Genomic DNA, 16311 nt, shown 5'->3' with positions numbered 1-16311 from the left:
AGAACAGGGAGAGAGAGGAACATTGATCTGTTCCTGTATGTACCCTGACCAGGGACTGAACGGGCCAGCTGTGTACTTTGGGATGAAGCTCTAACCAATAAAGCTATCCAGCCAGGGCAAATTTTCCATTTTTAAAGGGGAGATGATGTAAAATATCTCATTGTTGATAACTTATTTTGTTTCTCAGATAATTTTTAAAAAAGATTTTAATAATTTTAGAGAGAGTAGCTGGGTCAGGGAGGAGTGCAAAGTATCAGCTTATACTAGATACTTCTCTTACGTGCCTTGACTGGGCATGCCCAGTATTTCAAACCAGCAACCTCAGCTTACAAGGTCCATGCTTTATCCCCTGTGCCACCATAGGTGAGGCTCAGGTCACTTTTCAATTGCCAGCTCTGTGGATAATAGCTCCCCAAACACTTCTTCTCACCTGTGCCTGCCCCATTACCCTGAGCATGGGGACTGGGCGTGGGTGTTGATGCTGCAAGCTCTGAGAGGTGCTGGGGAGGAGCTGCGGGGTGGGACACTGCTCAACTGCCTGCTGAGGACAATGGGCCACGACGGGCTCCTCAGCAATGTGGGGTCCAGGTCCTGGTCAGTGTGCACCAGGACGATTCCGGGTTCAGGCTCCCGCTTCCAGAGTCACTGTGGGTTCCCTGCTGGAATTCTCTGCTGCAGGAGGGGCTGGAAAAGAGAGACTCATCCACTGGAGATCCTGACAGATAATGGTTTGCATTCCTTATCAGGTGTGTGAAATTAATGACAAGGACTGTGTGGCTTGTGTTTTGGGGGACAAAACAGTAGACACCTCTCTTCCTCCCCTCACTGCGTGTGGCCCCAAAGCCCCACCTCATCCCTTAGAGCAGGTGATGGAAAAATAGGGCATCCTAATATCTCCTGGTGACAAAGTGGTGGCCATAGCCGAGGCCCAGCGTTCCACTGGCTCAACCTGACATAGGCTTGGGCCTGGCTTGGCCTTGGAGTCTTGAGTACAGCAACCAAAAGCAAGAAGCAGTCCGCAATTAACCCCAGCTTCCTGCACTAGGCGCCTTCGCCAACAGACAGATGGGTGTTCGGAAAGCAGTGAGGAACCACATGGTCCAGGGCTGAGCTGGGTTCTTGGAGTCACGCGAGATTCTGGGGCCGCTTATGCGCCAGATGTAGAGGATTTTCCAGGGTCCTGGATCTGGCACAGCGATTCAGCCAAAGGCCAGGGTCGCTGAAAGTGTGGCGGCTCTGGGAAGTAGGACGAGGGAGTTTGTGGGAAACGTTTATAAGTTTCTATTTTTCCGGCGAGACGGCGGGAGCCGCCTCCAGCTCAGCTCGCGCAGATCCGTGACCCTTCCACAGACCCGACAGTCCCGGCGCAAGACGGCGGCCACAGCTCGCCTCCCTACCGCCCAGGGGTAGTTCCGAAAAACAGCCGCGGGGTTCCGGCGGTGCCTCCGCGCCCCTCCCTGTTCCTCCACGCTCCGGGCGCCGCCACCTCCACTCCCCACACACCGGGGGCCGCAGTGCCGTCTCCTTCCTCGCATTCCCGCCCCACAAAGGAGTTCCCCGCAGTCGCGGGGCCGCGGGGAAGGGGGCGTGGCCGGCGTCTCCGAGCGCACATTTCTGCGCCGCGAGCGCCACGGGTCCCGGACCGATCGTGGCCCGCAGAGCGACCCGGCCCGGGCGTCGGCCCGGCCCCGCCACGCCCCGCGCCCAGGATTCCCGGGGCGGGCTCGGAGTTCTGGCGGACGATGCGGCGGCGCGGCCGGAGTGGCGGCGGGAAGCTGAAGCGGAGGTGAGGCGCGACGGCCGGCGGGCCGGGCCATGCAGCGCTCCTGGGCAGCCGAGGACGAGGCGGCTCTGCTCCTGGCAGGGCTGGCCCTGCGGGAGCTGCAGCCTGGCGACGACTCTCCGGACCGGGGTCGGCGGGGGCCGAGGCTCGGGCTGGGAGACGAGGCGGTGCCGGCGCTGGGCCGCCGAGGGAAGGAGGCCGGGACGGACGGACTGAGCCGAGGGAAGGGCCGCGCCGGTGGTCCCCGAGATGAGCGCGCAGCCAGCGGGCAGCCCGCGGGCCAGCCTGCCGGGCTCCGACAGCGGCGGCGGCAGCTGCAGCGCCCGTTCCAGCGGCATCAGCCTGGGCTACGACCAGCGCCACGGAAGTCCGCGCTCAGGCCACTCGGACCGGCGTCCCGGTCCCAGCCCGCCGTCGGTGGGCAGCGCCCGCTCCAGCGTGTCCCGTCTCGGCTCCCGCGGCTCGGCCGGCACTTACCCCGAACTGCTCCTCCCCGGCGCCGGCCCCGCGCCGACTCGCTCCCCCGAGTCTGCCGGGCCGGCCCCTTCCCTCTGCCTTCGCTCCAGCTGCCCCTGGGCCGAGAGGGCGGCCCGAGCGCGGCGGAGCGGCGGCTGGAGGCGTTGACCCGAGAGCTGGAGCGGGCGCTGGAAGCGCGCACGGCCCGGGATTCCTTCGGTGAGCGGTCGGGACGGCCCCGGGGTTGCGTCCGGCTCGGTCGAGCACAGCCTGGGTGACTGGGGCTGGGCGTTGTTAGGGGCCGGGATGAGAAGGGGAGCCGGTGGCGTGTTTCGCCGGAAGTTTGTGAGTGTGGACCGCCGGCCTCGCGGCTCAGTCTCCCAGCCAGAAAGGGGCTCTGGGAAAGTGAGTTGAAACCCTACCCCAACTGGGAGAAAAAGCCATGTAAATATGTAGGCACAACAAGCCATTTCTGGCTAATTTCTTCTTAACTCCTGGCACTTGCTTCTGTTCATCCTACTGGTTACTTTGTGACCACGGTTGGCCTAAATTGTGAAGGGACCCATCATCCCGGTGTTTACCCTCCTGGCAGCAGTGTCATTTGTAGACAGTAAGCAGGGCAGTAAGTGGCCAGGTTGCCACCGGACAACCTCTTACCTGAGTGTTTGGTGATGGTAGCTGTTGCAGGTAGAGTGTGTGAGGGAGGGAGAGTCCACCCTGTAGCAGAGGGGACCAACCAGTCTCTGGGCTGTCCTCTCTCTAAGCTTTGCTTTGTATGTGGCATGTTTCCAGAGGGGATCCTGCTGGACAGCATTTGCAAACCTCACCAGTTTCTGAGTCCTCATTTCCCATTCGGATCCTGGGTCTCACGGAACCCTGTTAGTCCTTTGGACAACAATAGGACTCTTAGGCTTGAGGTTCTGAGAAGATGCCTGGGGCTTCCTTCCCTCCCTTACTGCTGGGCGGACAGTCCAGGCAGCGGACTCTAATGGGGGTAGGGGGGCGGCTGGTGTTCATCCTGCCAGGGATGGAGGCTGACCTGGGTTCCCTGCATTCATTTCAGCTAGCAGCTCAGGACCACCCTGAGCTGGATCTGGGGGGAGGAGGAAGCTGTATGTGACAGGTCAGATGGGGGCATTGCAGGCAAAGGGAAGAATGTGGGCAAAGCAGGCCAGGAGCAGGTGGCTTGTTGCACTCCATTATCTTGGGTTGCAGACCAGGAGGGGTCAGGTGGTCAAGGGAGTGTGTGGGCTGCCTTTGTGAGGGTAAGCACATCTGGGAGCTTCAGGGTGAGAATTTGTGGTGTGGCTGCTGTGACATGGCCGGGAGTGTCCTGGGAGCAAGGCAGTGAGTTAGGAAGCTGTTTCCTCTCTGGACTGTCTTCTGAGGAGAAAGACTTTCCATTGCTCTGTGGACAAAAGGCCATTCATTCACCTGTCCCTACGCTTTGCAGAAGCTGGTGGGTGTGTTCTGGGGCCTCAGCAGGTATTCATGAATCTGTGTGGAATGGAGGTGTCTATACACAGGCAGCTAATGGGAGAAGTGAAGGGGTCCCAGGCACAAGACCATAAGGGGCAGTGGGTCCTCCTTTCTAAAGGGAGCTGCCCCTCAGTTCTGTCCCATTGAAGCCATGTGGGAGGGGGAGGTGAAGGATGATATATCTTTTTTCCCCAAGAGAAGCCAGATTTAGGTAACATATTTCTGATTTTAAAAATATGGGTAACTGAATAGTATAAAATTTTGCACAAGGACGTTTTTAGGTAGCCTGAGCTCAGCTGATCTGTGATGAACCTGTTTCTCAGGGTGTTTCTTCCTCTCTGGCCCCTTCCTTCCTGGCTCTGGCACCAGCTGACCTCCTGTTCCCTCTGTCTCTCCTCACCGAGTTTGGAGTCCCTTGCCTTTAGCCAGCCAACAGCCTCAGGCTTCCGGAACCTCTTTAAGTTTGGTGACCTCTCTGCCTTGTCCTCAGCCACCCACTCCCAGAGCCACACCCTGTTTTTTCTGCGCTGCTGTCATCTTTAGTTCTGACTGTGGCCTGCATCTCACTAGTACCTCTGCCTCCTCCAATCGCTGTCTGTCCTGCAGAGCCCAGCTCTGTGCCTGTACTGCAGCTCCCTTTTTCGCTGCGTGCCAGGGGCAGAGCGATGGTCTTCTGGTCTTCTCGGCACCATCCATCGCCCTAAACCTTGGTCAGTTCCCTCTGATTCCCTCAGGAACCTTCCTCTCTCCTCTGGCCCTGCCTTTCCTCCTTTGCTGAGAATATTGAGGTCAGCAGCTGTCTTCCCCCGTTGCTTCCTGTTCCCTTCTCCACAGGCTCTTATGTCCACGTCATCTGAGGGCAAATACCCTTCCATCTCCAACCCCATCTTCACCTTTCCTCTTCCCACCGGTGCTTTTCCTTTGGTTACAAATATGGACAAGAGTCTTCCCTGCCCTGTGGTGGCGCAGTGGATAAAGCGTCGACCTGGAACCCTGGGCTCACCTGGTCAAGGCACATATGATATGGGAGGAGTTGATGCTTCCTTCTCTTCCTCCCATTCTCTCTCTCTCTCTCTCTCTCTCTCTCTCTCTCTTTTTCTCTCCTCTCTAAAATGAATAAATAAAATCTTAAAGAAAGGTTTTTCTTATTAAAAACATAAATTCTGAAAGCTGCATGGCACGAGGTCTGGTTGCCCCTTTCATCTCATCTTTTCAGCTGGGTGTCCGGTTAGCATCGTCTTTGCTCATCCACTCTGATCTCCTCTTACTGGGCTGACCCAGTTCTTGCACATGACCTTGGTGACTCTCTTGGGTGTTTGCCAGGCCTTGTGGGTCTGGACCTCACTAACACTTTCCATAGGTGGAGTTGACTCTGCTTAAAACTTTCTGCTCCCTGAATTGTTTTCAAAGATTTTATTTTTTATTTATGTTTTTAGAGAAAGAGAAAGGGAGAGAGAGAGAGAGAGAGAGAGAGAGAGAGAGAGAGAAACATTGATTTGTTGTTCCACGTATCTGTGCATTTATTGTTTAATTCTTGGATATGCCCTAACTGAGGATTGAACCCACAGTCTTGGCTATCAGGACGACACTCTGATCAACTGCGTTACTGGCTTGGGTTGCTCCCTGAATTTCTGAGGTCCCTCCTGCTTCTGGTTCTTCTTCAGTATATTCTTGTTAAAGTGATGCAGCACATATTTAAGGATACTACAAAGATAACTAAAAACCTCATGATGCAGGGTCATAGCCCATCATTCTTCCTGTGTCCCGCAGGCAGCTGACCTCTATTTTCTTTACCACATAGGCCGATAACTTAGACAAGTGAAAGAAAAGATTGGGTATTCAGAGTAGATGGACAAGAGCGAAGGTTTGAGAGTGGGTCATTTTCACTTTAGAAAGAAATGTCTTATAGAAATGATCACTTGCAACCTATGTACTCTTATTGATCAATTTTATAAAATCTTTTTAAGAAATTGAAAAATAGAAAGCAAAGTCTGGCTCCAATATTTGGGATGTGTGATTGGGGGCCAGGCTGTGACACCATGAGGATGTTGAAATAACCATTGGGATGAGAATTGATGATGGTGAATCAGGTGGTGGGAGTGAGGGAAGGGAATTCAGTCAAGATTAGGGCACAGGGGCCGAGATCAGAGTTGCAGGTGGGAGAGAGCCGACGCGGTTGTTTCCTGAAACCTGGCCTTCCCAACGTGCCATTTCTTGAGCAGTAACTCGGAGGAGAAGCAGTTTTATGGAGGAGCCTGGACCTCTGTTCTGGACCTGGAGTGGCCTGGAGGCCATCTGGGAGGTGGAGCGGTGAGTGCGGAGAGGGGTCATGGCTGGGGCAGAGCCCTCTGCGGGGTGTTGAGAGGGTCTGGGACTGCCCAGGGAGACCTGCAGATATGGTATGTTTGCCGTCTGTAGTTTCAAAACACTTAAGTCAATAATTTCAGTATGGAAATATTTTACATACAAATCTGGATATTTCACTTTTCTTGAAAAATTAGGACCGTTAGCAATGCTGGGCCTGCGTGTCCATCCAGTATCCGTTATCAGAGCCGCGGCATGGCTGTGACTTCTGGTGTCCATGGCTCTCCTCCATTCACCTAGGTCCCCAGCAGCCACCTCTACATTCCTGCCTGGGTTTGCTAGCAAATGAAGCAGTCCTCCTACCCCTGGGAGAACAGGCATGGGTGACCCAAGACAGAGTAGGAGAATACTCACTAGAGCTGGGAAGGGAGAGGAACCAGAAAGCCTGGTGCAGGTCATATCCTGGAAATCAAAGAGGAGAGGTCCCTTTCCAGCAGTATCTGAAGAGGAAGTCATGAGTTTGCACAGTTAGGAGATGACAGTGTAGAACTAAGCTTTCTTTCTTGAGGGGAGGAAGAAAATGGGTGGCCGATGGTAAGAGAAAGTCTTTTTAAAGCTGGAAGAGGCTTGACCATGGTTAAATGTCATGGAGAGAGATCAGGTAGAACGCAGGAGGGGATGGGTGAGGGCAGCCTGTCCTAGAGCAGCCAGAAGATTTTGGATTCAGAGGGCATGTGGAACATTCTTCAAGCCCTCTGGGGACAGGGACACTCTGGGTAACTTTGGGAAGGGGACTTCTGCTGTGTGGGCTGGCCACCTGTGGGCTGGGTCTGCAGGAAGGCTGGTCAGGGAGTCTCCTAGGGGTAGTGTCAGGCTTTGCCCTGGCATTGCTGGCGACCTCTCTAGTACCGCCCCTCCTCTGCCTGCTAGGCTCCCCACCCTGTGCTGCAAGGGGTGGTCTCCGATTCCACCCAGTCATTCCTAGTGCCTGCTTAGCAGCTTCCCTTTTTTCTTTTTCTTTCTTTCTTTTCTTTTTTTTTAAACAGAGTCAGAGAGGCAGACAATGGAACCGATAGGGACAGACAGACGGGAAGGGAGAGATGAGAAACATCAATCATCAGTTTTTCTTTGCGACACCTTAGTTATTCATTGATTGCTTTCTCATATGTGCTTTGACCGTGGGGTTACAGGAAAATGAGTGACCCCTTGGTCATGCCAGCAACCTTTGGGCTGAAGCCAGCGACCATGGGGTCATGTCTATAATCCCTCAATCAATGTAGCTACTGTGCATTCACGTTGGTGAGCCTGTGCTCAAGCTGGATGAGCCTGCACTAAGCCGGTGACCTCGGGGTTTGGAACTTGGGTGTTCTGTGTCCCAGTCTGACACTCAGTCCATTGCGTCACCATCTGGTCAGGCAATTTCACCCTTTTTTGTTTAAAATGTTTTAAAAATACTTTTCTGTTTTTTAATTTTTATTAATTTTAATGGGGTGACATCAATAAATCAGGGTACATATGTTCAAAGAAAACATGTCCAGGTTATCTCGTCAATCAATTATGTTGCATACCCATCACCCAAAGTCAGATTGTCCTCTGTCACCTTCTTTCTAGTTTTCTTTGTGCACCCCCCCACCTGGTAACCACCACACTCTTGTCCATGTTTCTTAGTCTCATTTTTATGTCCCACCTACGTATGGAATAATGCAGTTCTTGGTTTCTTCTGATTTATTTCACTCCGTATAATGTTATCAAGATCCCACCATTTTGTTGTAAATGATCCGATGTCATCATTTCTTATGGCTGAGTAGTATTCCATAGTGTATATGTGCCACGTCTTCTTTATCCAGTCATCTATTGGAGGGCTTTTTGGTTGTTTCCATGTCTTGGCCACTGTGAACAATGCTGCAATGAACATGGGGCTGCATGTGTCTTTACGTATCAGTGTTTCTGAGTTTTTGGGTATATACCCAGTAGAGGGATTGCTGGGTCATAAGGTAGTTCTATTTTCAGTTTTTTGAGGAACCACCATACTTTCTTCCTAATGGTTGTACTACTTTACATTCCCACCAACAGTGAATGAGGGTTTCTTTTTCTCCATAGCCTCTTAAATATTTGCTATTACCTGTCTTGTTTATAATAGCTAATCTAAGAGGTGTGAGGTGGTATCTCATTGCAGTTTTGATTTGCATTTCTCTAATAACTAATGAAGATGAGCATCTTTTCATGTATCTGTTGGCCATTTGTATTTCTTCCTGGGAGAAGTGTCTGTTCATGTGCTCTTCCCACTTTTTTATTGGATTGTTTGTTTATTTGTTGTTGAGTTTTATGAGTTCTTTGTATATTTTGGATATTAGGCCCTTATCTGAGCTGTTGTTTGAAAATATCATTTCCCATTTAGTTGGCTGTTTATTTTGTTGTCAGTTTCTCTTGCTGAGCAAAAACTTCTTAGTCTTTTGTAGTCCCATTCATTTATTTTTGCCTTCACTTCCCTTGCCTTTGGAGTCAAATTCATAAAGTGCTCTTTAAAACCAAAGTCCATGAGTTTAGAACCTATGTCTTCTTCTATGTACTTTATTGTTTCAGGTCTTATATTTAGGTCTTTGATCCATTTTGAATTAATTTTAGTACAAGGGGACAAACTCTAGTCGAGTTTCATTCTTTTGCATGTAGCTTTCCAGTTTTCCCAGCACCATTTGTTGAAGAGGCTTTCTTTTCTCCATTGTGTGTTCTTGGCCCCTTTATCAAAAAATTATTTGGCCATATATATGTGGTTTTATTTCTGAACTTTCTATTCTGTTCTCTTGGTCTGAGTGTCTATTTTTCTGCCAATACCATGCTGTTTTAATTGTCGTGGCCCTATAATATAGTTTGAAGTCAGGTATTGTAATGCCCCCAGCTTCATCTTTTTTCTTTAGGATTGCTTTGGCTATTTGGGGGTTTTTATAGTTCCATATAAATCTGATGATTTTTTGTTCCATTTCTTGAAAAAATGTCATAGGAAATTTGATGGGAATTGCATTAAATTTGTATATTGCTTTGGGTAATATGGCCATTTTGATTATATTTATTCTTCCTATCCAAGAACAAGGAATATTTTTCCATCTCATTGTATCTTTTTTGATTTCCCTTAACAATGCTTTGTAGTTTTCATTATATAGGTCCTCTACATTCTTTGTTATGTTTATTCCTAGTTATTTTTTTGTTGTTATAATCGTGAAGGGGATTATTTTTTTGAGTTTGTTCTCTAATGTTTCATTGTTGGCATATAGAGAGGCTATAGACTTTTGTATATTAATTTTGTATCCTGCAACCTTAGTGTATTGGTTTATTGTTTATAGTAGTCTTTTTGTAGATTCTTTGGGGTTTTCGATGTATAGGATTATATCATCTGCTAAAAGTGATACCTTTACTTCTCCTTTCCCGATATGGATGCCTTTTATTTCTTTATCTTGTCTGATTGCTCTGGCACCACGTTAAATAAGAGTGGAGAGAGTGGACAACCCTGTTTTGTTCCAGATTTAAGGGGGGAAAACCTTCAGTTTTGTGCCATTTAATATGATGTTAGCTGATGGTTTATCATATATGGTGTTTATCATGTTGAGATATTTTCCTTCTATACCCATTTTGTTGAGTGTCTTAAACATAAAATTGTGTTGTATTTTATCGAATGCCTTTTCTGCATCTATTGATAAGATCATGTGGTTTTTGTTCTTTGTTTTGTTGATATGGTGTATTACGTTAACCGTTTTATGTATGTTGAACCATCCTTGAGATTCTGGGATGAGTCCCACTTGATCATGATGTATTATTCTTTTAATATGTTGTTGTATTCGATTTGCTTTAGCATCTGTATTCATTAGAGATATTGGTCTGTAGTTTTCTTTATTTGTGCCGTCCTTGCCAGGTTTCTGTATGAGGGTTATGTTGGTCTCATAAAATGTGTTTGGAAGTATTGATTCTTCTTCAATTTTTTGGAAGACTTTGAGTAGAATAGGAAGCAAGTCTTCTTTGAATGTTTGATAGAATTCACTAGTATAACCGTCTGGGCCAGAGTTTTATTTTTGGGGAGGTTTTTAATAGTTTTTTCTATTTCTTCCCTGCTAATTGGTCTGTTTAGGCTTTCTACTTCTTCTTGACTCAGTCTAGGAAGGTTGTATTTCTAGGAATTTATTCATTTCTTCTAGATTGTTGAATTTAGTGGCATATAGTTTTTCATAGTATTCTACAATAATTCTTTGTATATCTATGATATCCATGGTGATTTCTCCTCTTTCATTTTGTATTTTGTTTATATGAGTCCTTTCTTTTTTTTTTCCTTGGTGAGTTTTGCCAAGGGTTTGTCAATTTTGTTGATCATTCCAAAGAACCAGCTCCTTGTTCTATTAATTTTTTCTATAGTTTTTCTGTTCTCTATTTCATTTATTTCTGCTCTGATTGTTATTATCTCCTTTCTTTGGCTGGTTTTGGGTTGTCTTTGTTCTTCTTTTTCTAGTTCCCTAAGGTGTGAAGTTAAGTGGTTCACTTGGGCTCTCTCTTGTTTGTTCATATAGGCCTGAAGTGATATCAACTTCCCTCTTATCACTGCTTTTGCTGCATCCCATAGATTCTGATATGTCGTATTGTCATTTTCATTTGTCTGTATATATCTTTTGATCTCTGCGCTTATTTTTTCTTTGACCCATTTATTTTTTAAAAGTATGTTTAGTTTCCACATTTTTGGTTTTTTTCCCCCTCTTTTTTGCAATTGAATTCTAGTTTCAAGGCTTTATGATCAGAAAATATCCTTGGTACAATTTTGATTTTTCTGAATTTGCAGATGTTATTTCTGTGGCCCAACATATGGTCAATTCTTGAGAATGACCATACACTAGAGAAAAATGTACACTAGAGAAAAATGTATACTCTGTAACTTTGGGATGAAATGTCTTGTAGATGTTTATCATATTCAGGTGCTCCAGTGTTTTGTTTAAGGCCAATATATCTTTATTGATACTCTGTTTGGATGAACGATCTAGAGCCATCAGTGGTATATTGAGGTCTCCAAGTATGATTGTATTTTTGTCAGTTTTTGTTTTAAGGTCAATAAGTAGCTGTCATATATTTTGGTGCTCCTTGGTTTGGTGCATCTATATTAAGAATTGTTATGTCTTCTTGATTCAGTGTCCCCTTAATCATTATGAAATGACCATTTTTGTCTCTGAGTACTTTTGCTGTCTTTCAGTCAGCATTATTAAATATGAGTATTGCTATACCTGCTTTTTTTTGGATGTTATTTGCTTGGAGTATTGTTTTCTAGCCTTTCATTTTGAGTTTGTTTTTATCCTTGCTTAGATGTGTTTCCTGTAGGCAGCATACAGTTGGATTTTCTTTTTTAATCCATTCTGCTACTCTGTGTCTTTTTATTGGTGACATTTAGTGTAATTACATTTACATTTAGTGTAATTATTGACACTTGTGGGTTCCCTATTGCCATTTTACAAATTGCTTTCTGTTAGTTTTGTATCTTGTTTGATTCTTCTCTTTTGTTTTTCTATGCTTTGTTTTTGTTCGGTTGTATTTCATACTTCTTTCCTCTGTTGCTATCTTTTTTAAGTCATGTGCTTCAGTGGTGGTTTTTTCAAGGGTGGTTACCATTAAGTAATGAAAAGTGTTCCTACCCTGTTCATTGTAGTACACTATCTTGTGAGTACTTCTGCACTCCATGGTCCTTTGCTACTGTTAATCTCCGTCCTCTCCCCCCCCCCCTTTTTTTGTTTTTGTTGTCACAGTTTAAATTTGGTTTTATTGTGTTGTTGGTGGAGCTTTTACTTGTGGTTTTGTTTTGTTTTGTTCTTTGTATCTGGTTGGAAAACTCCCTTTAGTAATTCCTGGAGTGGGGTTTTTCTGATGATCAATTCCCTCATCTTTTCTGTATTTGTGAATGTTTTTATTTCTCCTTCGTATTTGAAGGATAGCTTTGATGGGTATAGTATTCTTGGCTGAAAGTTCCTCTCTTTCAGGACTTAAATATTGGGGTCCACTCTCTTCTAGTTTGTAGAATTTCTGTTGAGAAATCCGATGATAATCTAATAGGCCTTCCTTTATATGTTGTATTCTTCTTTTCCCTGGCTGCCTGAGAATTTTTTCTTTGTTGTTTGTGCCAATTTTATTATGATGTGCCTTGGAGTAGGTTTATTGGGGTTAAGAAAACTCGGTGTTCTGTTTGCTTGTTGAATTTTAGGCTTTAATTCTTTCCACAGGCTTGGGAAGTTCTCGATTATTTGTTTCAATATGTTCTCCATTCCATTTTCTCTCTCTTCTCATTTTGATATACCTATTATTCTTATGTTAGTCTTTTTGATGGAGTCAGACAATTTCTGTAGCGCCTTCTCATTTTTAAAAATTTTTGAGTCTCTTTCTTCTTCTCTCTGTTGTGCTTCAAGTTGCTTGTCTTCTATTTCACTAATCCTACCTTCTATCTGGCCTGTTCCATTAGCTAAGCATGTTACCTCGTTTTTCAGTTTGTGAATTGAGTTTTTCATCTCTGTTTGATTTGTTTTTATAGTTTCAGTTTCATTGGTGATATATTTTTTTTGTTCATTGAGTTGTTTTCTGAGCTCCCTAAATTGCCTTTCTGTGTTTTCTTGTATATTTCTGAATATTTTTAGGATTTCTATTTTAAATTCTCTGTCATTTAGCTCCAAGGTTTCCAATATATTAAATTTTTTCTCCATTGATATTTCCTCATCTATCTGTGCTACCTCTCTGTCTTTTGTATCCATGATATTCGATTTCCTTTTCCTTAACGGCATCAGAGGGTGCTTTTGTTGATAGTACTTCTTGTTCAGTGTGGGACTTCTAGACGCTCCAAGGATAGTTTTTTCTGTCTCTGATTGAAGAACTTGTTGAAATTTTGGGGATATTTATCAGTATCGCTCCTCATGCCGCCATTTCTCTGACATCCACTTTTCTGTTTTTTAGAGAGAGAGAGAGAAAAGCATCAAGTTGTTCCACTTAGTTGTGCACTCACTGGTTGCTTCTTGTGCATACACTAACTAGAGATTGAACCTGTGACTTTGGTCCACCAGGACAAATATTGAGCCACTGAGTCACCTGGCTGGGACCCCTCCCTTATTTTTTAAACCTCTGCTCAGATCTCATCTGATCACCAAACCTGCTCTGACTGCCCTACTTAAATATCACACAGACATGGTTTTAAACAGCCTTATTTTCTTCCATAGCACTTTATTTCTCAGATATTTATGTGTTGGGGTCTGTGTCCTTCCACTGGAATACAGGCTCCTTGAGGGTGGGGACTTGATTGGTGCATGGCAGAATGTCCACCACCTAAATGTGCAGGGCATGTGGCAGGTTATTGCCGTCAGAGTCCTGACTGGACAAGAATAAGTGAGCCTTACGGTTCAGATGAGGACAGTATGACCGGGGAGGGTCAGTGACTGCTCTGCTTGTGTCTGTGTGATCTTCGTTCTTTTTGTCTCATAGACATAAAAAAGGATTTTTCTGTAGTCCTAAGAGCAGGCTGTGGGTGACTTTCTAGGTATAAACTGGTCATGATGATTTTGATGCGAGAATAACTCTGTACCAGGTGCTCTGCTGAACAGCAACAGCAACTAACCCTAAGTAGTGGGTCCCGTATCGTCCCAGATTAGGCATTAGTGAGTGCGTGATGGAGGCCTAGAGAAGTTCACTTGCCCAAGGTCGGGCTGGTGGGGAGCATTAGGGCTGGGATTTGGATGCACCAGCTGCATATTTATGTTACTAATTGCTCTGTCCTGCCTCTTCTCCCACAGGCATTTGCATCAAGTGTGGGCTTGGTATCTACAGAGCAAGGCAAGCGTGCCAGGTAATGGGGAGCCTATATCATGCCGATTGCTTCACCTGTGACTCCTGTGATAGGTAACCTCTTTCTGGCTCCTCTTGCACCATGGACCACCTAGGAATGAGAGAGAGAGACAAACATTGATTTGTTGTTCCACTTATTTATGTATTCATTGGTTGATTCTTGTATGTACCCTGACTGGGGTTTGAACATGCAACCTTGTTGTATCGGGAAAACGCTCTAACCAACATAGCTACCTGGCCAGGGCCTTTAATATTTTATTTTATAAAAGTATGATACAGGCACAGTGTTAAGTCAAATCATTTTGAAAAGCTGTTTTTGCAACAGCAGAAAAACACTTATCTGTCCATTACTGTAGGAGTTCCTCATGCGTCTTGGATAAAATTTCTTGGTTGATTATGTGTGATGTAAATTCTTCACCTAACCTAATTGTACTTCATTACTTTCTAAATGAAGTCTTCTGATGAAAAGAAATTCTTTATACAGTGTAATAAATCTTTGTTTATAAGTGTTGCTTTTGATGTCCTCTCCTTGAAATCTTTGTAGTCTCATGCTTTAGACATCTGGTTTTATTTAGTAAGCATGTTAGACATGCCTATACTATATTATACATCTAATATTTCCACTATCTGATATCTTTGAACTCCTACTATTTAATGTTTCTCCTCTTTCTTGGTCGCGATTCTTGTTTTCTCATGTTTTATAATTTTTGATTGTGAGAGTATGCCTGTGAGAATTCCTTGAGGTTTTTATTGATGGTGCATTTCCCCAGGAAATGTTTGAATACTTTCTATTAAGAAAGTTTTAAACTTGAATGGGGGATAATGTATTTTTTCTTTTATGAGTATTCTATTTTTTATGTGGAGAAGGGGAGATAGTGAGACAGACTCTCCTGCATGTGCCCAGGCTGGGACCCACCTGGCAACTCTGTCGGGGGCCAATGCTCTAATCAATCAAGCTATGCTTAGCACCCAGAGCTGATTTTTGAACCAGTTGAGCTACTGGCAGCAGGAGGGGTAGAAAAAAAGGGGAGAGGGAGAGGAAGGGAAGCAGATGGTTGTTTCTCATGTGTGCCCTGCCTGGAGATTGACCTGGAATGCCTGCATGCCAGGTTGACACTCTATCCACTGAAACAACCTGCCCAGGTCTTATGAATATTCATGTATACTTAAGGATTGTTATTCTTGCAAGGTGTTACAATACGGTCATTACTCTTTCTGATGCACAAATTGTCTAAACTTTGGCCAGTAGAAGTCTCTTCCAGTGGCTTCTGTGCCCTTTGACATGTCCCCATCGTTCTTTGACCATTTCTTATCTCTGGCACATTTTATGTTTGTTTTTGTTTTCAAGCACAATTTTTATATAGTACTGCAAACAAATATTAAACATAGTAGAAAGATTTTGGATAAGTATACATATTTGTACAACTCACACATCTAAACAACACAGAGATTTTTTTTTTTTAGTGATAGGAAGGGAGACAGAGACAGACTCCTGCATGTGCCCCCATTGAGATCCACTCGGCAAGCCCACTAGGGGTGATGCTCTGACTGTCTGGGGCTGTTGGCTTTGTTCCTCTGTACCTGAGCCATTTTCATAGTGAGTGGTGGAGGTATGGGGCCATTCTCAGTGCCCAGGGCAAACTTGTTTGAGCCAGTTGAGCCATGGCGGTAAATGGGGGGGGATTGCTGAGAGAGAGAGAAAGAAGGGAGAGAGGGAGGGGTGGTGAGCAGATGGTCACATCTCTTATCTTCCCTGCCTGGGAAGTTAACCTGGAATATCCATATGCCAGGGTGACACTCTACCACTGAGCCAAATGGCCAGAACCCATACAGTATTTATGATCTCAGTTTTTTGCCCATAAGGATTATTCAAGTTGCCTCAAATGGCAGGATTTCCACCTTTTCGTGGTTGAGTCATACTTCATTGTAGATATGTACTCCATTCAATCATCGATGGACACAGGTTATTTCCATGTCTTGGGTGCTGTGACTAACGATGCTGTGAACATGGGGTGCAGATATATTTTAAAATAGTTTTTATTTCCTTTGGATATGTACCTAGAAGTGGAGTTGCTAGATCACAAGTTAGTTTTATTTATATTTTTTTCAAAAACATTATACGATCTTCCATAGTGGCTGCAACAATTCACATTCCCACCACCAGCACACAAGGCTTATTTTCTCCACATTTTCCTCAGCACTAATCTCCCAGCCTTGGCACTTGTGCTGCTTTGGGGTGAGTGGGGAGGGGTGTCCCTGCCCTGGCTGTTCCTTCTCTGCACACTGTAACACGAAAGGCGGGTGACCTCCCTCCTCACATGGCAGAACTTGCTGGTTTCTAACACAGCCGGAATCACGTTTGTTGGGTTTGCATGAGGCCGGGAACTGTCTACCTCTGTCACCAGAAGCAGTGGATGAGCTGGTGTGAATTGTGCATGGATCCCCAG

At 45.5% G+C, this 16311-nt stretch overlaps 1 pseudogene; it reads left to right on the top strand.

Moving 5' to 3' along the window:
- Window positions 1–1815: 1815 nt before the first annotated feature.
- On the top strand, window positions 1816–13922 carry LOC136381486 (Wilms tumor protein 1-interacting protein-like; annotated as a pseudogene).
- The last annotated feature ends 2389 nt before the right edge of the window (window positions 13923–16311 follow it).

This window comes from Saccopteryx leptura, chromosome 9 (assembly GCF_036850995.1).
Source record: "Saccopteryx leptura isolate mSacLep1 chromosome 9, mSacLep1_pri_phased_curated, whole genome shotgun sequence".
Classification (NCBI taxonomy): domain Eukaryota; kingdom Metazoa; phylum Chordata; class Mammalia; order Chiroptera; family Emballonuridae; genus Saccopteryx; species Saccopteryx leptura.
Note: the sequence above shows the minus strand (reverse complement) of the source record. Positions and strands in the feature narration are given on the sequence as shown.